This window comes from Polypterus senegalus, chromosome 14, assembly GCF_016835505.1.
Source record: "Polypterus senegalus isolate Bchr_013 chromosome 14, ASM1683550v1, whole genome shotgun sequence".
Taxonomy (NCBI): Eukaryota; Metazoa; Chordata; class Cladistia; order Polypteriformes; family Polypteridae; genus Polypterus; species Polypterus senegalus.
Genome location: NC_053167.1, coordinates 98,896,671 through 98,924,208, shown reverse-complemented (window position 1 = coordinate 98,924,208; position 27,538 = coordinate 98,896,671). Strand labels below are relative to the sequence as shown.

Here is a 27,538-nt window from a genome sequence, read left to right as displayed (position 1 = left end):
TGCGTAGGAGAAGGATCCGGGTACTGAAATGGCCAGTCTGCAGTCCAGATCTTTCACCTATAGAGAACATTTGGCGATCATAAAGAGGAAGGTGACAAAAGAAGGCCCAAGACGCATTGAACAGTTAGAGGCCTGTATTAGACAAGAATGGGAGAGCATTCCTATTTCTAAACTTGATAAACTGGTCTCCTCGGTCCCCAGACGTCTGTTGAGTGTTGTAAGAAGAAGGGGAGATGCCACACAGTGGTGAAAATGGCCTTGTCCCAACTTTTTTGGGATTTTTTGACACCATGAAATTCTGAATCAACATATTTTTCCCTTAAAATGATACATTTTCTCAGTTTAAACTTTTGTTCCGTGATTTATGTTCTATTCTGTAAAATATTAGAAGTTGGCACCTCCACATCATTGCATTCAGTTTTTATTCACGATTTGTATAGTGTCCCAACTTTTTTGGAATCCGGTTTGCATATATATATATACACACACTAATAAAAGGCAAAGCCCTCACTGACTGACTGACTGACTGACTCACTCACTCACTAATTCTCCAACTTCCCGTGTAGGTAGAAGACAGATATTTGGCAGGCTTATTCCTTACAGCTTACTTACAAAAGTTAAGCAGGTTTCATTTCGAAATTCTATACGTAACGGTCATAACAGTCGATAACGGTCGACAACGTCCATATGTTGAACTTTCTTATTTATGGCCCCATCTTGATGAAATTGGGTAGGCGGCTTCTCTGCGCTAACCAAAACCGATGTACGTACTTATTTCGATGGTATGACGCCACTGTCGGCCGCCATATTGAACTTTCCAACGTCACTAATTTTCCAACTTCCAAAAGTTAAGCAGTTTCATTTCAAATTCTACGTAGGTAGAAGGCTGACCCCATCTTCACGAAATTTGGTAGGCGGCTTCCCTGCGCTAACCAAAACCGATATATGTACTTATTTCGATGGTATGACGCCACTGTCGGGCGCCATATTGGAATTTTCCAAATGTCACTAATTCTCCAACTTCCCGTAGGTAGAAGGCTGAAATTTGGCAGGCTCATTCCTTACAGCTTACTTACAAAAGTTAAGCAGGTTTCATTTAGAAATTCTACGCCAAATGGTCATAACGATCCAAATGTCATTAATGTTGAACTGTCTTATTTATGGCCCAATCTTCACGAAATTTGGTAGGCAGCTTCCCGCGCTAACTGAAACCGATGTACGTACTTATTTCGATGGTATGACGCCATTGCGGCCATATTGAACTTTCCAACGCCACTAATTCTCCAACTTCCCATGTAGGTAGAAGGCTGAAATTTGGCAGGCTCATTCCTTACAGCTTACTTACAAAAGTTAAGCAGGTTTCATTTAGAAATTATACGCATAATGGTAATAACGGTCGACAACGTCCGCCATGTTGAACTTTCTTATTTATGGCCCCATCTTCACAAAATTTGGTAGGCGGCTTCCCTGCGCTAACTGAAACCGATGTATGCGTATTTATTTTGGTGGTATGACACCACTGTCGGCCGCCATATTGAACTTTCCAACGTCACTAATTCTCCATGGTCTTTGTTACTTATGGGCCCATCTTTAAGAAATTTGGCACGCACGTTCCCAACACTAACTAAATCCTACTTACGTACATATATATACGTCCATAGCCTGCAGCTTGGTCACCATGTGAGGCGGCGTTGGTCTCTTATCCCAACGCCTCCCACGTTGTTGGCTGCCTGCCTATATAAGGCTTCTCCGCTGTTTTATTGTTCGTTTATTACGATTATAGTTATTGTGTAGGTATGTTAGACTTACTTTACATTGTTCAGGTACACATTTCCTTTATCGTTCCAACCGTACCCCCATTAACATGTCTATCGAGGTGATCACCATCAATCAAAGAACTGTCACTTACCGAGTGGTTTCCATGCCCGGAGATGGCACCTGCCTTTTCCATTCTCTTTGTTACATATTGCACGGCCATATCGGGCTCACTGTTGATATCTGGAGGAACATTGTGTGTTATGTATTGAATGACTGGGACAGGTTCAAGGTGTGGACTGATGACGGTACAGGAGATAATTATATTACACAGGAGCACTATAAGAGTGAAATACTTAAGCCCTTCACCTATGGTTCTGCATGTGAGTTGATGGCTGCCGTTGAATTGTTCGGTTGTTGCTTTCAAGTGTACCGAAATGGCCAAATATTTTACACCTTTCGACAACCGCCAATGCCTCTTGAACATCTTAGATTCACAGGTGACGATTTCAGTAGTGGACACTTTTATGTTTATGAATGTTTAAACTCTCAAAAGCTGGATATGAAGTTAATCTATGAAACCAGTTGTATGCTTACAACACTTGACAGTTGCCGAATGTCACTTCAACACAAGTTCTGCAAATACTGTCGTAATTGAAGCAAACCATGAAACTCAAACCGATTATGACAGCAGCAATCCAAGCTGTGAGATTTGAAACAAGATTACTTTTCACATGGCCAACTGTACGATGCATGCTCAAGAGTAAGCTCAGCGCACAGCTTGGTCATATTACAACTGGAGGGCCGAACTGACAAAGAGATCTTTAACAAATAATTATTGGTATATTTTCCCTCAGTTTAAAAAGGTTTAATTTTCTTCTTAATAAAAATTTTAAGGCAGTACTTCGCCCCTGCGAAGCGCGAGTATTTTGCTAGTGTAATATGAAGGGGAAATGAGCAGCTCTTACCAGTAGGCAAGACTTGGGTAGTGAGTCTTCTATCAGGATTTAAATGCGGAGACAAATGAGACATCTCTTACAGAAGCAGTTTGACCACCCCACAGTCTGTGGGCCTCGTATCAACCTCCCAATGTTCTCTTATTAGTCCTTGGACTATCTATAAGGTCCTAGCCTATAGTCTGATATGTATATATTATTCAATTCACATAAACAACAAGAGACTAGCCCGTTCACAGCTTTATATGTACAAAGAAGGAATGTAAAATCAGTTCTAAACTTAATTGGAAGCCAGTGTAAAGACTTAAGAGCAGGCCTCATGTTCTAGTAATATTGTACCTTTAGTGCCAATTATTACTGTAGCATTTTTAATTAGCTGAAACTTACAAACAGAAAATTCAAACAACTCGTGAAAAACATATTATAGTAGTCAAATCTGCTACAAATAAACACAACAAATTACTTCCCTGTAGCCTCCATGCATAGAAAACATCTGAATATTCCCATATTGTTAATACATCAGGTTTGTATATAATACTAGCATGAGTACCCGGCGTTGCCCGGGAATCTATAACCGGTGAATTTCACAAATGAAAGAAACAGAACATAGAAATAGAACAAACAGTTTTGTGATTCACATTTCATTGTAAGTTCCTCTACTCGATTTTGTCTGCTGTGGCGTTTCAGATGCCCTTGAAATAGACTTTCTTGTGGCATCTGAAGTGGACCTTCCAATTCTACGTCTTTTTTTCGGTGGCATAGGTATATTAGCGAAAAGCAGGACAATTACTGTATAATGTGTTACATGGTATTACGTACAGAATAAGCACCACAGTGAGATGAGTTTACATTATTTACAGTACGTAGGAAAGCGAACAAATAGCACCAGTCAGTCAGAAAGAGCAACACTGAAATCGTACTGAGTCGGAATGTGAGCATATAGCACCAGAAATACGGAAAGCCAGTGAGAAAGAATAGCACTGAAATCGTAGTGGGAAAAATGATGGGGAGGTGTGCTCTGTTTCTAAGGAGCGTCTGTTTTGAACCGTGATGCCATCCAACAGACGTTGGCGATGGTAACTACAGACAGAAGTGATATACAACTGGTGCTGCGTTTGGGGAAAATGGTGGGGGAAGGATGCTGTCTTTTTAAGGCGAGTCTCTGTTCAAATGTGCTTGCATATACTGGACGTTGGCAAATATAATACAGCACTGTCAGAGCGAGTGGGAGTGTGACCTGCGGGAGCGCGTTCACGTTTTACATCTATACGGCAGTTCCCCTTCACCTGATCAAAGCAGTCGGCCTTCTCATACTTGGACACTTCCGCCATCTCTTGGCAATTCAAAGAAACATGGGTAAAGAGCGATGTACAGAGACCAAAGCTGCCGCTAGATGGTGCCGCGGAGAACGTCTGTTGCAACGTGCGGCCATCTTGTCGATGATAAGTATGGGGACTTGTGCCGAACGTTGTGTTGGTGAAAAGGTGCCCTGCGGGTCACCATGAACATTTTTCCCAACCAAACATGCCCCATGACCTTCTCCCGAGTTTGGTGCCGATCGAACGCCCGGTGCAGATTTGTATGGCTGACAAACAAACATACATACATACACACATACATACATAGACTCTGCTTTATATATTAGATTGTAATGCATGTAGTGAAAGATAGACTTGATGTTGAAGACAATGCAGAAAATGTTTACTGATTCAATAAAACTAAATGTTTAGACCTATTAAGTTAAAATTTGATATGACCCGGTTGTTGTCTAATCCCCCATTTTCTGTTTTTCCTGTATTCACATTGAAGTAGTTATTGCTCATCCAGTTTTTTAACATACAGCTTCATCTGCTTATATGTGAAAATGATGTTTTCTAATGATATCTCTAAGGGTTGCATATAAAGTGAAAGCAGTAATGATTCTTTAAAACCTGATTAACTCAAAATCTTAAAGCACTGCAAGAGTGGCACAGAATTTTCTCAGAACCTAATTATCTTCCGTTTATGACATATACATTCACTGTCTTGGAATGGCAGACAGGACAATTAAAGGCATCAGTCCTGCACAGCTGGTGTTCTCACTCCTACTTTCTGGAAAATGGTACAGGACTATTGACATTCACACCAATAGATTCAGGAAAAGCTTCTATCCATAGGTGATAAGGTTGATGAACAGACAACCAAAAGAACTTGCGTGTATGTGTATATATGTGTGTATATATATATATATATATATATATATATATATATAGTCGGCACAAATAACTCCCACATTTCAAAGGGGATTGAAAAAAATGCTACGAGGTATCACCAAAAACTTTTATTTCCCAAATGTAGATATAAAAAGTTTTTTACTTCAAGTTTTAAAAATTATATCGTCCAAATGGTGGCCTTGACGGCTGATACACATTTGGAGTCGTTATTGGAAGTTTTCCATCACTCTCACTAGCATGTCAGGCGAAATTCTTTCAATTTCTTCTTGAATAGCCTCCTTTAGTTGGTCCAAGGACTGAGGATGAGGTTTGAAAACCTCCCGTTGCCCTTACTTTTTGAACCCACATTAAAATTGTTTTCCGGTCTGGAACACTTTCATTAGCACGTAAACCGAACCTCGTGCGAAACAGTGTGAGCAGTGCCTGGTTGTCTCCACACATACCGCTTAGAATTAAGGCCAAAAAGTTCTATCTTGGTCTCATCAGACCAGAGAATCTTATTTCTCACCATCTCAGAGTCCTTCAGGTGTCATTTAGCAAACTCCAAGATAGAACTTTTTGGCCTTAATTCTAAGCGTATGTGTGGAGACAACCAGGCACTGCTCATCACTTGTCAATACAGTCCCCACAGTGAAGCATGGCAGTGGCAGCATCATGCTGTGGGGTGTTTTTCAGCTGCAAGGACAGGACGACTGATTGCAATCAAGGGAAAGATGAATGCGGCCAAGTACAGGGATATCCTGGACAAAAACCTTCTCCAGAGTGCTAAGGACCTCAGACTGGGCCAAAGGTTTACCTTCCAACAAGACAATGACCCTAAGCACACAGCTAAAATAACGAAGGAGTGGCTTCACAACAACTCTGTGACTGTTCTTGAATGGCCCAGCCAGAGCCCTGACTTAAACCCAATTAAGTATCTCTGGAGAGACCTAAAACTGTCCACCAATGTTTACCCATCCAACCTGACAACTCTGGAGATGATCTGCAAGGAGGAATGGCAGAGGATCCCCAAATCCAGGTGTGAAAAACTTGTTGCATCTTTCCCAAGACGACTCATGGCTGTATGAGCTCAAAAGGGTGCGTCTACTAAATACTGAGCAAAGGGTCTGAATACTTAGGACCATGTGATATTTCAGTTTTTCTTTTTAATAAATCTGCAACAATTTCAAAAATTCTTTTTTTTGTCTGTCAATATGGGGTGCTGTGTGTACATTAATGAGGGAAAAAACTAATTTAAATGATTTTAGCAAATGGCTGCAATATAACAAAGAGTGAAAAATTGAAGGGGGTCTGAATACACACACACACACACACATCAGCGTGCATCTACAAAGGAAAAAAAATGTTAATGTTTATTTCCATGCTGAAAGGAAAATAAGTTAAGGACACCACATTTCAGCTGTATAGCTTTGATGAGATCATATATAATACTTGTGAATACATATGTAACTAAATAATGTATACACATAAACATCATATGCTATGTATTGGGTGTATTAAAGTCTGCACTCTTGCGGGACTACTGTGGGACTTGCGGGACCCAATGTAATTACTTGCGATGCAGGACTGATTTTCAGTATTGCAGGCAGGAGCCGGTGGTCAACACCTGTATGTGGGCAGGAGCTACAGTCTGGAAATTAAATTTAGAACAGAATGTTTCATTTGCCTAAGCAGTTAGGATGCATGCATATACGGTCTCACACGCAGCCTTCTCAAGATTGCAGGGCTAAGATACAGCCTTACCATCCACAGCGGTTCAAAAAGCATTAGAAAAGGAGAGTACAAGACTGCAAAACTCAGTAAAGGGAAGTCTGACAATTGGCAGTCATTTTTAATGTTATTGATGGAGTTGGCAACCAAGTGTCGTTTGCTTGCTGCGATAAATGTGCTAACATACAATGGACACACGCCAGGCACCTTAGGTTTAAAGAGCCGTGCATGTGCAGTTGCAAAGTTTCAAACTAAACTGATACTCTTGCCAAACTTGTCAAAACTAACAACTAATGCTAACAGTGAAGCATGGGGTAAATGTGTGAATTTTCTTTGCAAGGATATTCGGCTTTTCATCTACAGCAGTACCTTGACACAGCAGCCAAAATTGGAAAGTCTAAAGTTAAGAGTCTGTCCCATCCAATGACTATATTGCACCATGTGGCAGAAAATGCCAACTACTAAGAAAGGATATTGTATAGGACATGATAGAGACCATCACTAATTATGAGTGTGCTGTCACAACTGATATTTGGAACAAAAACTTTGAGGAAACCTCTTTCATTTCTGCTACCATCCATTTTATTAATGAGAGCTACAATCTTGTGTCAAGGGTGCTTCTTGTGACCTTGTTTGCTGCAAGCATGTTTAAAACAGGTGAAAATATTCACGCCTTGCTGTCTGATAAACTTAAGAGTTTTTGGAATTAACTGTTACTGGCCGAGGAACAAACATGATTGCTGCTTTGCGTGGCTACACCAGATTAAACTGTACTGGCCACATGCTTAACACAAGTCTCTTGGCATTTTAAACATACTGGACAACAAGGCAAGCTTATAAAGTCATTCAAACAGTCTGTGGAGATAAGATATAGTGCTGAATTCACTGCTGCAGTAACATAATGATTGACTGGATCCAAAAAAAAAAAAAAGATGCTCACAACTGTGGTCTCTTTTCTAAAACTGTTCAACAATGCAATGATTTAGAATCAGTTATTAGAACGGCTGAAAAGACTTGTCAACAAACAGTTTAGTGTCAACTCTTATCAACATGCTCTACAAAGGAGCAACATTTCTCAGTCCAAAGCTTCTGTTTCTATACCTTTTATTTAAGACAATTGCAAAGACGCAGGAACAAAAAAATATTTGTAATAATTTGTAATAATCGCAATGAAGTTCACTGGACAGCTGTTAGTAACACTCTCTTTCCTCACAGAGCTTGCGAGCAGACAAGGAGATGCCAGTACGTTCACAGTGCTTTGCTTGGTTACAGTGTATTTGATGAGTAAAAATTACTCTGAGAAAGTGGGGAACGTTTACTAAGCTACCAGTAATATAGTGACTAAAAAGCATATGTTTTAAGCAAAATTTACATGTGCAACTTGTACTGTATGTAGCCAGCACCTACCTTCTGTGTCCGTTCCATACTTTTGTGGAATGAATAGTAATTATTAACATAGATCGTACTTTATTTCAATATAGAACAGCAAGCGGTTGCCTACTTCTAAAACTTTAACAAGACATGTTGCTTAAGTGAAAAAGACGTGCAGACTTATGCTCCAAAATTATTATTCAAGTCCCATCGGAAGATTTTTTTAAATACTGATGAAGTAGAATTGTTGCAAAAAAAAAAAAAAAAAAAAATGTGAAAAGGAAAACTGGGCCAAACAGGGGAAACCTTTGGCCCCCTCCTTGCACAAGATCATGTTAAATAGGCTTATCAACCATATATGACTTTTTTTCCTTAATGGAAGCAGTGTGTTTCTGCGGGCAGGAGCAGGACAAAACCATTAGGGTGCGCGTAGGAATGGGAGTGAGATGGAGTACTGTGGGAGCGGGTTTAAAAAAAATCATTCCCATGCAGACCTGTACTTGAATCAATGGTGGAGATGCTCCGTCAACAGGATTTTGGGTTGAAGCTGCATAAGAACAGGTGGGAGAGAAGACAGCTAGGATACTGCTCTACTTAGTCAGCCAGGCAGGTCTGTAGCCAGATTTTGGAATAAAATGTAAACCTCTAACCAGTTGGGATGAAGAACATATCTTTAAAAAAATTTGCAGGACTTTCCCAAAAAACCACCCCAGTAATTTACAGAAACTATGTTTTCATTTGCACAAAAGTTTATTACCCAGCAGCAATGCTTGTCAACAGATGGCCAACTGACTTGATCCCATTTGCACCTGCTTCCACCCTACAATACAGTACCTATTTCACTTAGATATTTGGGGGAAAAAAAGTGAAGGCCAAAAAAATATTGATCTGTTCCAGAAAACCTATTAATGATGTTCTCAAAAAATAAACCCAATAGTTTTATAAATGTCTTTGTGTGTTAAAATAAGAGCCCTAGCATGCCATAGAATTAAATAATGGTTTTCATTAACAGCAAGAATTAACCTTTAAGAAACTGGTTGGAACAAGGATGTTGCCCCCTAGGAACCAAGTTTGAAAACCCTGAGTTAGTTTATCTTCTGATGGCTCACTGGTGTATTTCAGCTTTGCTTGGCTGTTAGGCTAAGGGAAGAATGGAAAAACTAAGGATGCCGAGTCCTATAAAGTAAGCAACTAAAATTAAGGCAAATGAAGTGAGCTCCATTAGTAACAGTTATTGGTTAGAGTTTGACACCAGTGACTTATGCCAAGTAACTAAGATGTAGAGAAATTTTAGGGTAAACACGTTTTGGAATTTACAACTAAAATTCAAAAAACAAAACCAATTCCTTTACATGATATTAATTTGGCAGCCTGTTAAAAGGTTTGTGTTCAGAAGAAACATATTGCTTAAAAAACACAACTAATGTAAAATCTATATTTGACATATAAAGTAGGAATACACTAAAAAATCTCTTTACGTTTGAATAAGAGTTGTGCCTTTCATTAGGAAGGTTATTCCCTCCTGATCCTGTGACCTTGTTCTGAGCAGCTCATCTCCAACATATATAAAAAAATAGCTTAGACTGTTAAACTATAGGAATGGTTCTGTTGAACAAAAGATTTCCTCAGGTGCGGAATAGAGGTACCACTGCATCACTCAGTGTAGCTAGATCACTCCCCTTCTGTTACAGAATCAATTTTAGTATTGATGGGGTGAACTTAGCACATAAACCACAGAGGTCTATTTTAGACATGATGAGTCACTCGATATTTTCAAAATAAAAAAAAGTTAATTCCTTTTTTCTACATGAGTTTATGAATCACCGTTAAGAAACAAAAATGGGAAAATACAAACTTGTAATCAGTAGACCTTTACATTTATTTTTGTATTCATCCAAACTGACTTTCAAATCACAAGGCCATGGTATGATTATTTCTCTATTTCTTCAGGATACATTACTTACTCAAGATGACACTGTGAGTCATTGTGGGAAGACAGCTGAACGGGCAGCCTTTTCAATTATAATCCAGGCACAGAAAAACACATTCGGTGAGTCAATTGAGAATTTGGATAATTGGTCATTTAATTGAGAAGCATACATTACATTTTCTTGAGCAGTTACTAAGAAACAATCTACTTAAACTGCTTCATGTTCCGTTTTATGCAATAAACTTAATGGGCTGAAGTTTACTTCAAACACTAGCTAATAAATACCAATAAAATGCCATCTAGTCATCATGTAGCTTACAGATAATAAAAATTTACTGTAATGCCAACACTAGGAAAAATATGCCAGAACCTGTACCATCACTTTATATTACATATATGAATGCCTATAACAGTGAACTAAAATGCACCTCACATAATCAACAAATGGTTGTATAAAAGGTCAAACTATTTTTATTGTGCATTTTAAAACATCCTTAGAACAATGTTTGCACTAGAAAGAAGTAATTAAACATTTCAAAATGTGCAAATGATAGTTTTGAACTTTTTTTCTGAATTTGTATTTCAATTACAGGCTGATCATGAACCAGCATCTACCCTGGCAATAACAGGTACAAGGCAGTAAACAGCTGTGGATAATTGCATGTGGGCAGGCCAGACAATGTATTATAAAACCCATCTACTGCCGATTCCTACTTTGCACCTGAATCTGCCACAACTCCCATTAAACACACACACACACACACACACACACACACAAGATGGCCTGTGAACTATTGGTCTGGTGTTTTCGTTTAATTACAGCAAAACTGTTTTGAGCAGGAAGTAAGTTTCTTCTAATTGTGGCTCCTAGATGGACAAAAATTGGTGTATTATTTAGGTTCAATAAATAATATCTAAGATATGGGCAGAAAACCAGAGTATCTGGAGAAAAAATGAAGACAACCCAGAGGGAAGGAGCAAGCCCCACGCTGATGGTGAATAAGCAAAATGTAAACTCAGAACTAGAGGCTGTGAGGCATCAACAACTAACACTGAGCCATGATGTCTGTATGTGTGCCCAATGCCTTAAGAAAATATTCAGACTCCCTTAATTTTTTTCCATATGTTGCTATGTTGCAGTGTTACACTACAATTGCTAACAGTTTTCTGTCATCAAACCACATTTAATACCTCAGATGACAAAGCAAGAGCAGATTTTTAGGACCTTTTGCTAATTTATTAAAAATAAAAAACAAGTATCCCATTGACACAAGTATTCAGACCTTTTGAAATGACACTTGAAATCTGGCTAAGGTGCATTTATTTTTATTGATCATCAATGAGATGTTTCTATGCTTTATTTGGAGTCCACCTGTGATCAGTTCAATTGATTAGAAATGAATAGAAAAGGTACACACCTGTCATATCCAGAGAAAACAAGGCATTGCTAATCACCTCAATATCATTCCAGCAGTGAAGCATGAAAGTGGAAGCATCATGCTGTGGGGTTGTTTTTTCAGCAGCAGGGACTGGGAAACTAGTCAGGGTTGAGGGAAAGCTGAAGGTAGCAAAGTACAGAGATATCCTTAAGGAAAACCTGCTAGACATCAGACTGGGTTGAAGATTCATCTTCCAATAGGACAATGATACTAAACACAAAGCAAAGACAACACAGGAGTGGCTTATGGTCAACTCTGTAAATGTTCTTGAGTTACCAAGCCAGAGCTGGGACTCAAAGCAAACTGAACATTCATTTCAGGACAGACCTGAAAATACCTGTCTCCATCCAACCTGATAAAGATAAGAGAATCTGTAGAGAAGAATGGCAGAAATTCCCCAAATCCAGGTGTGTGAAGCTTCCTCAAAAAGACACTATGTTGGAATCACTGTCAAAGGAGCTTCAACCAAATACTGAGTAAAGGGTCTGAATACATGTCAACTTGATATTTCTGTTTTTTACTTTTAATAGATTTGCAAAAATTTCAAAAACCTTGTTTTCACTTAATCATTCAAAGCACAGAATGTGTGTTGCTTGATGAGAGAAAAATGAATTTAAATCTTCTTTTTCAGGCTGCTCCCATTAGGGGCCACCACAGCAGATTATCTTTTTACATATCTTACTGTCCTCTGCATCTTACTCTGTTACACCCACTATCTCCATGTTCACCCTCACCACATCCATAAACCTCCTATTAGGCCTTCCTCTTTTCCTCTTAACTGGCAGCTGCATCCTTAACATCCTCCTTCCAATACACCCAGTATCTCTCCTCTGTTCATGGCCACACCAACATAATCTCGCTTCTCTGACTTTGTCTCCCAACCCCTCTAATGTACTCAGTTTCTAACCTTGTCCATCCTTATAAACACCCAATATAAACCTTAACATCTTTAACTCTGGCACCTCCACCTCTGTTTCCTGTTTTTTGGTCAGTGCAACTATGTCCAACTCATATAACATAACTGGTCTCTCAGTCTTTCAGACCTTCCATTTCACTCAAGGTGGTACTCGTCTGGCACAAATCATTCCTGACACTCTTCTCCACCCTGCCTTCATTTTCTTCTTCATCTCCCTTCCACACTCCCCGTTACTCTGTATTGTTGGTACCAAGTATTTAACCTTCTCCACCTTTGCCAAGTCTTCACCCTGCATCCTCATCACTCATCTGACCTCCCTCTCATTCACATACATGTATTCTGTCTTTTTCCTCTCCTTTCTAGAGCATATATCCACCTTTCCTGGGTCTCTTTGACCTGCTCCCTACTCTCGCTACAGATCACAATGTTGGAAAAAGTAATTTAAATTATTTAGCATAATTCTTGCACATAATAAAATGTGAAAAAATGAAGGGTCTAAATTTGTTCTGAAGGCACTGTATATGTGAATGGAGACATAGAACATTCTGGAATCTGCTTTCTCCAACACTAGATAGAGCACAAGTCCATTTCTGATCCCACTGCTACACATTTTACTGATATCTGATTAAACAAGTTCAAAAATTGATAGATATGTAAATCTAACAATATTTATATTAACTTATTTTGAAAATTAAATAGTAGTGGCTGGAATGACAGAACAATGGGCCAGTCCTACATTTAAACAGTGATTACAAGTATAGCTACTCTGATATACAGAACAGTGAAGACAACTTTTAATCACATTTTCAGCAGTTTACCTTTTTATTTGATGCCCAATTAAAATGTTAAGAACAACAAATCTCAGAGAAACAGTAACATGACAATTGGGTTCCTAAAATCATCCATGCACAAGACAGTCACTAATGAGTGTGAAAGCTGTTATATAACTAAAATGCATTAATATCAATGGATTATTAATCATTTTAAATGACACAACAATAAACCTGTATGAATAAAATCTGTTTCTAAACTTTGGTTCTGACAATGTTTAAAAAGATGATCACATTGGTGCAATTAATCAGCCACACACTGTAACTATGGTTAAGAAGCAACCAATATCAAATGTGAGAGCCAGCTACAGAGTCAGTGTTCACCCCTGTGTTGTCAAGATTAGAAACCCAAGTCATGTCTGTCCCAAGATAAGATATACCAGTCACAGATCCGCCTAAATGTCCTCAGGATAGAAAAAGGAAGAGGTGTTGTAAATAATATTAAATGCCAGATAGAAATAAATGACGTATTTGTAAATGTATCATTATTTTTTTTTTTTTAAGTCACAAGTTAAATCATTGTGAATCTGCACATCTATATTCATGTCCTGACTAACACTAAGATGGTAATTCTGTCATTTAGCTCTTAATTATATATGCTCAAAATGTAATTACACAGTGCATGCATGCGTGCGTGTGTGTGTGTGTTTGTATACAGATTGGTAAGCCATACACTACCTATTCCAATGATATACTGTTGTATACAAGTCTGAACTATTCTCCCATTGCTGAATGCCTTCCTAAAATGCTGTTATGCACAGTATAAATAAATAAACTGTCTGCTAAAAATGAGAACAATTCAAAAAGATTTGTTATCTACAATAGTTAAACCATATTAACAAAAAAAGGCAACACTATTTTACGCATTTACACAAAAGGAAAAATGAATTCAGATAAACATGGAAACAAATGATTCAAACTACAACTGTTGTAACACTAAAGTTAATGGAAAAGTATAATAGAAAATTAATAATAGGGTGACACAAAATGTTTCAGAAGAAAACGAAGACTTCAGAATTTTTGGTATTATACATTTATTTTCTAAAATGAATGCTATGCAGTGTTCAACTCCAATCTGCTCTCTTTGATGGATGGAATAATGAAAATGCGTATTCTAATTAAAAGTCTGATTAACCATTAAAACTGCTATAAACTACTTAAGGAACTCTGAGTCTGCCAAGATTCTCATACAAGAGAGTGCTTTATAATATGCAACACATATTGCAATATTATAACATAGTAAAAACCTGCTTCTTTTACACAATGTAGACTTAGAATTTAGTCTCAGGAACGACCATCACCATTGACACATTTAGTGAGTCCAGCTTGTCACATAACTGCCCAATCCTAAATTTATGTTTATAAGAAAACTGTAAAAACTGTGCTGTACCATCATATGCAAAACACTACCCCATCATGTTTCTATGATAAAAGTATGATACCTGTTCAACATGAACCATGCACAAACGTGGTCCTGAATATCAAAGACACCAGAGATCACTTAAACAGACAAGTTTCATTTCATGTACTTTTTCAAAAATATGTCACTAAATGTAATTTTGCATGCAATCTTGCAATCATAAATGACAAAACTTACTACAAATTGGGTTTTGTTTGTCCAGCATGCAAGTAAAACCTAAAAAGTGCCCATTTGGCTTTATAAAACAAACCGCAATACTTATTACTGTTTAGTCATCAAAATAACAGATGCGACTTTGAAACTTCTTTAGGGGTTTTGAATTTAATACAGTTGTTAAACATATCGGCATGCCTGCATATACCTATAAATGTTCTGAAAATAATGTAATAAACTTAAGGCAAAGTGTATAATTAAGGGTGTATATACAAGGAACAAATCAGTTTTATAAACCACTATTTATTGCTCAGTTGTACTGAGCCTAAACCTATCCCTGTCACTATGGACCAGTAAACTGTAAAACACCCGCGCATACGGGAACACGCAACCTCACCAGCTCCTAAAAGTGGGAAGTTTCAACAGTGTTTGTAGTGACACTAGTGTGCAGATTCCATAATAAAAATGGATCTCTCTTTATTTACCCCAAAACAATAACTTCAGAAGACAACACTGGTGATATGTTTTGTTCACTTCTAAACAATATTTTGGAGTATATCTTAATATCACAAATAATCAATCCATGCGTGTATTCGTGCAGCCCGAATTCAGTCAGTGTACCACTTGAGGGGCACGGGGCAAGAAGCGAGCCTCCAAAGTTTAGCAGTCCCTTGCAGAGAGATTCGGACAAAATCGGAAAGAACCGAGCAAACTCCACTTATCACACCCACGATCCGAACTTTGCTGTGTTCTGGAGCTGTGGGGCAGAAGCCCCTGAAAGCCCAAGAAAAACATTAAAAACACACCTATGCGAACATTATAAAAAGATGACTGGATCTTGAAATAAGTTATATTTCTACAGTTTTGTGATACTATTAACAGCCTTTGGATGTGTGAAGGTGATGCGTTGCCAGGTACTCGGCACCGTTTTCTTTCCGAATCTGCTGGTCAGTACTCACGTTCACACCGATAACCACATTTATAAAGCTTTGTCTGTACTACTCTGACTTTGTAAGTAAACATTTGTGCGGCACTCATTATAGTCTTTACTTCACTAGGTAAATGACTGAAACACTTCACACCACATAAACATATTCGCGGTTATTAGCGATTGCTTACCTTTTACGGTGCACCGGTGAACATGAAGAACAGTATTCTGCTTTTCCCTTTGAGGTGAAAAATGAAAAGCTCTGTCTCAGCTGGTAAGAGGCGGGTGCTTCAAGGTAGTTAACCCGCCCCTTCTCACATTCTCAGGAAGCGTAGCCGACTACACAAATACTGCGGAAAAAGCACCTCATAAAAGAAAAGACTTCTCAATAATCATGCGAATTTGTGTTTGTGTGTTTTTTTTGTTTGTAAAAAGAAACAGTCTAGATCTGAGTCTGTGCAGAGACTCTGGCGACCAAAGCAAGTGCTACAAAGTCAACCTCAGTCAATAAAAGGTGAGCACATTTCTTTAACCCCTCCGTAGATGACGCTCCCGATCACGTGACCATGACAACATCGGCCAAATCGATCAACTGGAGATAGTCACATTTTGTTTGTGCGAAGTTTACAAATAATGTTATCAAATCATAGGGATAGTTTACAATATTAGATCCCACACGTGTAACCACACATTCAATCCGCCTTTGTTTTCTATCTTAAATAAAAGCTTGCTTCATATTTTCATTGATGTGAAATGCTGTTTTCAAATACTCGGTCTTTTGGGAATGCGAACAGGAGCAACACGCGGATGAAATTAAAATGCGCGTACACTCTGATAGTTTTGGTAATACACTAACTGCGGCTGCGCAAAATCGCCCCGTCCTCTAAACACTGCAACTGAAGCACGTAACGAATTTGATAACCAAGGAGAGACCATTCAGTCTCTCAAGCCTGTTTGTTCAGCTAATAGCCAAGCAGTCCCAATAATGGAACATAGCCCTATACTGTAGTAAACCAAGTGCTAGAAACACTAAAAAAGATATTGTTTTAACTTAAGTATTTTATAATTTTGAGGAGAAAATATTATTTTTTGTTGTATTTAAAGAAAATTGTTTTGGTGTGATCTTTCTTTATGATGACTATTGAAGTCTGCTTGAAGGACAAAGCAGATTTATTTTTCAGTAATGAGAATATGGAATATAAAAAAGGGTATATCCTTAACATTATTATTATGAAATATTCTACATTCAAAAATGTAAATGATCAAGGGGGACACCAAATTTACGCAATTCTAGATAGAAATTGCTCATTATACTAATACTTTGGAAGGGAAAGCATTGCGAACCCTTGAGTTTCAATATATATTTTTTCATCCTTTAAGTATGTTATATTTATTAAATATTCATATATGTTTCTATTTGTTTATAGTTTTTATATTTTTAACTGACATTTTTCTGATATATATTAACTAGATATTAGTTACAGTATAAAGATCCCTAATATTTTATTGTAAATGCTTTTATTTAAAACAATATAATATAGGAAGGTTGTTGTAGTGGTAGCATTGCTGCCTCACAGTAAAATGACTGGGATTCACACCCTGATTGCTCCCTCTGTTTGGTTTGCATGCTCTACCTGTGTGCATATAGGTCTCCACCCACAGTAAAAAAAGACATTCGGCAAGGTAAAATGGTAATACTAAATTGGCCCTAGTTTGTGTGTGTGTGTGACTGTGTACATCTTGTTCCTGCCTTACACCTGCTGATTGCTAGGATTGGTTCTAGCTGCCCCACAACCCTGCCCTGGATTTGTGTGTAAAGTCAATGGATAGATAATATAAAAAATAGGAACATATAAAATATTGCGGTGTGTAAACATCAGTGCTTTTGCTTTATTCAAAATAAGAAAATATTATGCACATTTCTTTTTTCTCTGTACTTAAATTTAAAGTGTAATAGCTAATGTGTGGGTGCTCTTGCTAAAATTCTCAAATGGAAACCTCTAGAATAAAAAAAATCAAATACTTTGTAAATCCCTACTAATATTTATGAAAGAACTCTATATTTTTTGCAAAGTTACTTAGAATGGAGGTGTATATATAAGCACTAGTAACAGTTTTTATCGGAAAAGGTGCATCTGTCAACCACTGTAACCTAATACATGAGTTTCCAATAAAGTATAATTTATTTTTGAATTTGTGAACATATCTTCTTGACATTTCAATATTTTAATGTTTAGATACATGTCATATTTTGTTAAAACGTATTAATTGGGTACAGAGCATACACATTGTGAGCATTGGGAGGGTGCCTCAGTCCCCCTGCCCTGAGTTTAAAACACCTTAAACAGGCTTCTTCTTTCTACAATACAACATAATGCAATTCTTTTACTTCCACTCCTTCCCAAAAGAGCTTTGTCCTCCTCCTCCTCCTCTATGCTAAAACAATGTCACATTATTACCTTCACATTTCTTTGGATAAAAGTAAACATATTAAATATTTATTATTTACTTATTGCAGATGTTACCATCATTGCTTCCCGCAGCTATAAATAATAAATATTTTACAAATAATGCACCACATACATTTGAAAATTGACTTATATCTGCAGACATATCTAATGATTACAGAAAAGAAAATTTTGTGTAAATCAGTTGAGAAATAAGAAAGTTATATGTTCATTTTAACATGAGAATCTAGCATGTTTTATTACACATGTATATGTTTACAGCAGCCAATGAAGCATCTGTTTGTTTATATCTGTATTTTAAGGGGACAACTATATGCTTCCCTAAGGGATTTGAGCAACACAGACATAGTTCCCAGCTGACTGGCCAGTTTTTTGAATATCTTCCAAGGTCAGCTTTTAAAAGGATCTTTATCCTCTATTGTAAATAAACTACATGTATGGTATTTCTGAGAAATCATTCTGTGTTGGGTGTCACTCATGAGCACCCTCTGCAGGTTACACTATGAAAACCTGAAGAATTAAACCAAGCCAGTCAAACCTCTAATACTTCAGCTAACAAAAAACCTTGCACCAAAAGATTTTTGAAAGAAAGAACAATAAACCTTTTAATTACTACATTTCTAATTTTGGGATCAGAGCAGAGCTCCACAGCTTAAAGAATAGTCTAATAATTAAAAGTCAAGATGTTCTTCTTACAACATATTGTTTACCTATAACAGTACACAACCCTTCAGTGACTTTATTTACTATGGCCCTAATCAGTGAAGTAGAAAATAACTCAATACTCCGGTGATACGACTGGGGGCAAGAAAGCCTTTAAATAAGGCATCCTCAGCAAGCTAAAAACAATGATCTCCATCAAGCTAGGGACACAGCCCCAGCCATAATTTGATATTTGCTTTCTTTTCTTGATTTAGATGCTGCAAGTTTGGTTAAAAAAAAACACTTTGAAATTTATATTTAGCAAAATAAACAGACAAAATGCTGTGAAAAGGACTGGGATGTCACAGGTTACTCAGTTTAATGATAAAGGTGTAACCCTAGGCTGGTACAATACAAGTGTGATCTGTTTCAGGGCTGACCCAGAAATGATGATGACCATTCATTCTGCAGGGCTTTTAAAGGTAATAGACTAGAGGGTTTGGGGTAGGAAATAAGGCTTTACAGTGATGTCATGGCTCTTCCGGTAGGTCAATTTCTTTGTGACTGAATACGGAATTGGAACAGAGGTAAGATGCTGTGCAAACTTCAGATCCTCTCATATGCAATGCACCTTGGACCAAGTAAGAGACACACAAACCTTATGCTTGTGACAATATATAAACTGAAAAACGGAAATTTAAAGTAATTTGCAAGTAAGAATTCCACTGTACTCTGTATACTTAACAAACAGATAGCGACCTTATAAACCTATAAGCTTATAAACATATACTTACTATATGTACTGTTTATTTATTTATGGTTATACTTATACATATAACATTCTCAAATGCAGTCAATTCAATTCATGTTTGAGAGGCCCACAATCTATTCTAGTGGTATTAAGCACTGTAATGATTCTGTTTTTGTTTTAATTTTTTATAATTTCTATAATGTTCCAACGAGGTTGTTAAGCACTTTCCAGTGTTTTGTTTTTTAAAATTTTATACAGAATTTAATTCTACAGATAGTTTACCATTTTGCCTTTGCCTTGATATGATTGATTTTTGTCTTTATTTGCATGTGCTATGGTTTAGCCAGAGATTTGTGCCTGGCTAATGTAAATTCTGACCTGATTTGTTGTTTTTACTGTGTTTGTTAAATATATATTTTGCTTATTATGTGTTTGTCTTTGTGTTTTGAATATTGTTTTGTGGTGCTCCAGCTGTCATGTACATGTTGGCCCTGCCTTTACAGGTCTTACCCACAAAATAGAAGGTATGCAACTTAAAACACTAAACCATAAATATACGTAATACAAATATATTAAATAAACAAAACAATATTAAAAAAGAAAGATAAAAACATAATAGCATAATATAAAAAATAATATTTAACAAAACATAAAACTAACAACTTAAATAAGAATTTACATGAGCCAGGGCCAAAACTTTTGCTAAACCATAACAGCATGATGTTTGCCATTACATGACATGTTTACCGCTACTCGTGATGAATTTGTTCTTCTGGTATAAATATGGTGGCAATTTTGGAGCTCAGTATCCCTCAGTGGTTATCAATATCTCTGTTTAGTGGTAGTTAGCTCTCTCATAAGTACGCCTAGTGCTACAATTTGATTTGAAGTTTTGACTTTGTTGTTTGACTTCTGAACAATGGCCCATTCCGGAAAACAATCTTTTTCTCTTGATCATCTTCTGATCATTATTTATTCTTACAGTAATTCTCAGATGCAGCATATTCCCTACAACAGGCGCAGAGCACGAAACAGCCATAGAAAGAGTGTCTGTCCATTACAAGGCCAACTTTTGCACAAACTCATATTCACACAATGTCAATTTAGAATTACTAATTAACCTAAAAAGCATATGTTCTGGGGATTTGATATGAAAATGAGAGGACCAGTAGAAAATGCCAACTCCACATGAACATCAACTGGGTGTGGAATTCAAACCATGGATGCTGGATCTGTGAGGTGACTATATAGTAGTAGTAGTAGCATTAGTGATAGTGGTTTTCACATTTACAGAGTACAGTGCAGTGACAGTTCAACGTGCCTCCATGTTTTTATCAAACTACTCATCCACCTACTGATTTCCTAAAGCTGCTTTATTTAATGATGTAGGGAGCCCAATATGTTTGTTCTCTTATACTACCAGTGAATTGTTTTAGAATGCTTCAGTTTTTCATCAGAATTAATCAGTTGAAATGTACTGATTGACCTAAAATAGTAAAAAGTTAAGCAGGACTAAGCTTGCTGAGAGGAGCAGAGGTGGAAGACAGTGATAGAGAGAGAAAGAGAGAAGATAAAATATTGCTGTGGGCTGCTTTGTGAATTGTAACTGTGCTTAGTGCTGTGGGAAACACTTTTTCCTACTGAATCAGAGCACTTCTTTTCTGGCACTTGTTTCCAAAGCCTGTTTGTGTCAGGTGCTTGGGGAGCTGGACTGCCCCCTCGTGGCCACAAGTGGCATTGTCGGCAGGATTCTTGACCGTTTCCTGGCAAGGACCTGTGCTTTAACATTCTTGTGGCCAAAACACTCCAACACTACTGTGCTGTGGCAATGGGCAAGTTACATGAGAGAGAACAGGAATAAGTTTGCTGAAGGAAACTGTACCTGGAAGAAAAGGGGCTAGACACAGTGGGAGATATAGTGGGAAAGTACAGAGGAATCAGATGTGCTGCAGAAACATCAGCAGACAAGCTGACACAGTGAGTGGAATGGCCAGCCAGGAGAGACAAGCACAGGGCAGCAAGAACCAAGGCAAATAATGTTCTGTACTCAGGGAACACATGTCCTAGGACTGTTTAGTGGGTGCCCTTTGCTCTTGCCTTACAGATAACAAATACCCAGACATCAGTCTGAAGGCATATTGCATTCTCAGACAAGACAATGACGGAGCTCGCTTGGACTATATGAGCAATGAGGACCTTTACCCCGCTGTTAGCTGAGGAGGGTCAGGAGACCCACCCAAAAGAAACCTGGGAAGGCTGGAGCGATCTGAGGCCCTCGCACTTCCTGGTGCCCAATGCAATGGACGGGAATCTGCAGAGGGAAGGGGAGGGAAAGCATTGAATGTCTGAGCCGACTCCTCGAGGGACGAGGGGGAGTTACGGGAGGGATTTCAGATCCCCGCCGATAAACTGGCCCATTTGGAACCAACGAGACAGGTAAGTTACTGCGCTGGCTCCTCTTTTCTCAAACCTCCAGGATACCCGACAGAGCATGTGCAGGAAAAGCCCATACTGTCTGTCTCACAGCCTGTGGACAGGAATGCCCAAAGCCTGAACCTGTTGTCAGCCGAAGTGACTAGCTGTTGGTTGGACTTGCAGGAGCTTGAGAAGGCTCTATAACCTGTGTGAGCTTTGTTACAGGTGCTCAAGCTTCTGTTGAGAATGATCAGGGAAGTGGAGAAGATGGCCAAGGGATCACTGAAGACCCTGGAGGAGTATGTTGAGGGGCTTGGCCTGGGACACTCCATAAAGGTAGATACAGAGCAAAGTGGCCTCAGAAATTAATATTGTCGCGTGACAAGTAGCCTCAATCCCCACAGTTGACAGGGGAGTGATAACTGACCGTCCAGCTTCCCGTCAAGAACACACCGAGGGCGAAGCTCGTAGAGGAGGAGAAAGCCAGAGCGCGGGATGAAATGGGTTGGCTTATTAGTGCAGATGTCCGGGCTGTCCAGCCTCCCACCAATCTGGCGGTAGTCACATTTAAAGTGAAAGATGTCCAAACAGCACATGGGTCTATCTTTGTTGCACCTCAGAGTAATGGAGATCTGCAGGAGAAAGACTGGGTCTCCTGATGGTCTAGCATGTGAGCCCATGCTTGCTTTGCATACCGATGACTCAAAGGGCTGAGTCAATGTGTATGGAGCCCAGGGGGAAGGCGGAGTCTCTGGCCTGCTGCAGGCTGCTGGGACATCACTGGAGACAGTGGACCTATAAAAGCCACGGTCAGGCTGGGAGACCGTATCAATGTGACATCGCCTCATCTGATTTTTTTTTTTATTACAGACAGGAATCGGGAACCAGCTGACTGTGACAAGCCCTAGCGAAGAACAATAACCCTTGCGGAATAAGAAGTTGAGGCAGAAATGTCAGGGCCTACAAAAAGAGAACAAAAAATTATGTCAGTTGTCTTGTGGGGTGTGCTCCTCCATTCTAAAGGAAGTGGAAACTGGGTTAGTGTTTCAGTCAGAGAAAATATCTTTTCCATATTTTTCCTCATTCCAACACCCATGAGACATTCACAAAGCTTGCATGTGTGACAATTTACTATAAGGATAACTCCTTTACTTAAATTTCAAAAATAAACAATCTGATTATCATACTGACAAGAGACATGTACATTAAATTAAAGTCATAACTCTAATCAACATACTGTATGATGTTTGAATCACTTGGTGATGTATTGATTAATGAGGATGTCTCATAGGTCTGACAGACTAGGTTTTAAAATGAATTTCAGTATGTACATAAATGTGCTGACACTTACTACACTATGATATTTAAATGTCAGATATGGTGTTTGCAAGTCTTGGTACTGGGGCCTTTACTGTTTTCACGTGACATGCCTCCTTTGTGAACTATAATTAGAAAACATAACATTCATTTTCACTCCTTATGCACACAATACCCAGCTATACCTTTATTTTAGACCAAATAATGTTCCTGTCTTTAATTAATTGTGTCACTGAATGAAAGTAGTGGATGGATGATAACTTTTTGTCTCTGAATACAGAGAAAACAGAAATACTACTTATTGTTGTTAATGATGTATACTGCAACAATATTTTTATTTTAACTCAGTTGGTTTAAACTTTAGTTTTCACTGAATCTGCTCACAAATTAGGCAGCATCTTTGATGCCAGCAAGTCTTTTAAAACCTATTTTCTCCAACTTAAAAATATTGGAAAATGATTTATGTATACAGTATGATTTATGTATACAGTATGGAGGATGCATTTATTTCTAGTAGAATCGACTACTATAATATATTATTCACAGTTAATTCCCAAGAATTGTTACAAGAATGAGAAAGTATGACCATATAACTCCAATTCTTTAGTCATTACAATAGCTTCCAGCTAAGGTAAGGGCTGATTTCAAAATTATTCCTATTGCATAAAAGCTTTAAATAGTCAATGTATCAGAATTTATAATTGCTCACAAACTGGCATGTGCATTAGGATCTGAAGATGCTGGACTACTAAAGATTCCAAGGATTAACAAAATAACTTTACAACAACAAAAAACATTTATTTATATAGCACATTTTCATACAAAAAGTAGCTCAAAGTGCTTTACATAATGAAGAATAGAAAAATAAAAGACACAGTACAGGACCCAAAGCTGTAGAATGATCCACCTGCTTTTATAAGAGGTGCCCCATTGGTCTCAGCTTTTAAATCCAGACAGCATACCCTAATTAGTGTTACTTATTAGCTGCGCATGTTCTATTCCTGTTTTTCAGTCATTTGTATAAACTGTATCAAAAAGAATTGAACCTAACCAGAATTCTGCTTTATTCAAGATAAACAATGTTCTGAAATGGCATACTATCAAGAGTTGATTCCTATGTTACTAACGCCCAATGCTGTTAGACTAAGCAGGTCAAAACAATTGATAATAAGATTTTGCAAACCATGTACAGCATGTCAGTGTCCATTAATCACCTAATACCCTCAATTTAAATAGTAAACCTTAAGGGTCAGAGTCATACTGTACATTTCAATGAGCTCCAACATGGAGGCAGTAAGTAGGAGTGCTACAGAGCCACACATTTCAATGAGCTCCAACATGGGTGTAGTAACTGGGAGTGCTACAGTAAATCGATGTCATGTTAATCCACCGCAATCAGCAATTTAGGTAGAAAGTCATAGGTACAATTAAGAAGCATTTTGTTGGACTGTTGGTGCACACTTTTGCTATTTCTATTATAATAAAATATTGTCAAAGACATTTTCCCGAGTTTAGAAATGCATTGAGCGCTTTCTGGTACCATCAGGTGTAGGGATGGAGCTAAACCTGAATTGGGAGCCAGTTCATTACATCCACTTTCAGTACTCCATTGCAGTTTTAATTATGTTCTCACAGGATTGTCAATTTGGGACTACATTGTTGCTGGCTCACTAAAGTCCACTTTAATAAATGATAATGCATATTGTTAATGATGCTATATAAAGAAGGATGGATTGATTTTTGGAAATCTCATACACTTGTGAATTTTACTTCTAACCCCACCAATAGCCAGTAATCAACTCAGTGCACTTTGACAAATAATACATGCTAATCATGGTGATAGACAGTGGGCATATGTTATATAATTAGGTCAGACATGCAAGAAGAAACTTCAGTGTATCATGTAAATATGACAATAAACATCAACATGAATATCAAATGGATAATGCATGTTTAAGCAGTTATCACTTGCTAACGTTGCAACAAAGGTGAATAGTAACTTCATATAGTAACTCAATGACTCTTACAAATGGCTGATACTCATTTCAAAAGTGAAAAACAAGTCAGATTGATCACTTTATATGTTGGGATATACATTATTTTAAACACTTATGAGTGGATTCATCATTGTTTATTTTTGATCCATTCATTAAACACTCTTAATCTAATCTATAATGGTAGGACACCAAAAGCAGCTTTGAGTGAATTTAAGGTCCTCCAAGGATGGTGTAGTTATCCATCAAAGGTCATGTTCAATTACACCACTGCAGCTTACAGGCATTGAATAACTTGACCTAAATATCATTGTAATTTAGCAGGACAAGTAGACTACATGAAGAAGAAGAAAAACAAAATAAACAAACCATTGTTGATTATGTTGTACTAAATCTGCACAGACGACTTGTAGGTCACTTTTCAAAACTGGTCTCCTGGAGCTTTGGGACAGCATGGCTAACCTCTGCACTATTGTACTTACCCATAAATCCATTAACCATAAATCCACACTAGTTTTATTAAACACAACAATGTACGTTACATGAAGGTCTGTACTGTTCACTTCACAACAGTTGAAAAATATTTTTAACCCAGTGTAACATGCTAATCTTCCTTTTTTTAAATAATTATATCATTATATTCATTTTAGCATCCTCTCATATTGCATATGGCCAGTTGGTCCATTTGCTTTCTTTATCCACACCCTCACAATTCCTGAAAGCACTTCAGTAGCAGTTTCCTCAGGCAGGATTGTCTGTTTCTTCAAAAGCCTCTCCCATTATGCACCTCTCTGTGTTGGGGACAGAGGTATTTCTACATGAATTGCTTCATATACTCCTCTCACTGCAGGTTGTAATCACCAGTCATCCTTTAATCATTTCCTTTAGTGGCTTTATGGATTGAAATTCTAACAGCCCAGTTGTTGATAACCTTAACAAACTGTTGAGAGAAGAAAAAAAAAAACAAGAAAAAAATAAACAGGGTGTGTCGTGGTAGCCCCTGACAACATACTTGCAGGGATATCTTAGTTACACTATTTTCGGTGTATCGCTGGTTAATACTGTTTCTTGATTTCAATATGTAGTATTATTATATGACCAGGATGGGCACTTTGGATCACTAATAACAGACCCAACACTTATATACTGTAGCATGTCTTGATGAGCACTAGTTACTAAATGGACTTGGACAGCATACAGGCTTGGGCAGATTTGTTGCAGATGAAATTTAATGTTTGTAAATATAAAGTATTACACATAGGAAGTAAAAATGTTAGGTTTGAATACACAATGGGCGGTCGGAAAATCGAGAGTACACCTTATATGAAGGATTTAGGAGTCATAGCTATCGACTTCCCGAAAGTGTTCAGAAGCCATTAAGAAGGCTAACAGAATGTTAGGTTATATAGTATGATGTGTGGAGTACAAGTGCAAAGAGGTTATGCTCAACCTGTATAATGCACTGGTAAGGCCTCATCTTGAGTACTGTGTGCAGTTTTGGTCTCCAGGCTACAAAAAGGACATAGCAGCGCTAGAAAAGGTCCAGAGAAGAGCGACTAGGCTGATTCCAAGGCTACATGGGTTGAATTATGAGGAAAGATTAAAAGAGCTGAGCCTATACAGTTTAATCAAAAGAAGATTAAGAGGTGACATGATTAAAGTGTTTAAAATTATGAAGGGAATTAGTACAGTGGATCGAGACTGTTATTTTAAAATGAGTTCATCAAGAAGACATGGACACAGTTGGAAACTTGTTAAGGGTAAATTTCCCACAAACATTAGGAAGTTTTTCTTTACACATAGAACGATATACACTTGGAATAAGCTACCAAGTAGTGTGGTAGACAGTTAAGACGTTAGGGATTTTCAAAACTCAACTGAATGTTTTTTTGGAAGAAATAAGTGAATAGGATTAGCGAGCTTTGTTGGGCTGAATGGCCTGTTCTCGTCTAGCGTGTTTTAATTGAAATCACATAAAGAGAATTATACTCAAATTGTTAAAATTACTAAGAATCAGAAAAAAATACATATGTATCAGACACAACTAATATTGATTTTGCCATTTGATTTAACTGATGAGATTTTCTCTTGAGTTAATTTTACTGCAGTTTAGAAGCTGCGTTCATATAATGTGTGATTGTACAATTATAATCGGAAATGAAAAATGCACACTGCACTCTGGTTTTTCTCCCACATCTAAACAACATGTGCTTTGGAGTTTCTGTGCAGCACAATATACCTTTATTAATGACTAACATGTTAATGATGAAATATTAGGTTATATTTCACTTATTAATCGGGACGCAAGGCGTGAAAACATGTCTATCCTG

General features: G+C 37.7%; 1 protein-coding gene across 1 annotated transcript in view; it reads right to left on the bottom strand.

The window, feature by feature from the left end:
• Window positions 1-16,153, bottom strand: part of frrs1a (ferric-chelate reductase 1a) — a 70,543-nt gene extending 54,390 nt beyond the window's left edge. Inside the window, exon 1 of the mRNA XM_039734523.1 lies at window positions 15,813-16,153. The gene's annotated coding sequence lies outside the window, so the exon portion shown is untranslated. The remainder of the gene's footprint in view (window positions 1-15,812) is intronic.
• Between the last annotated feature and the right edge of the window lie 11,385 nt (window positions 16,154-27,538).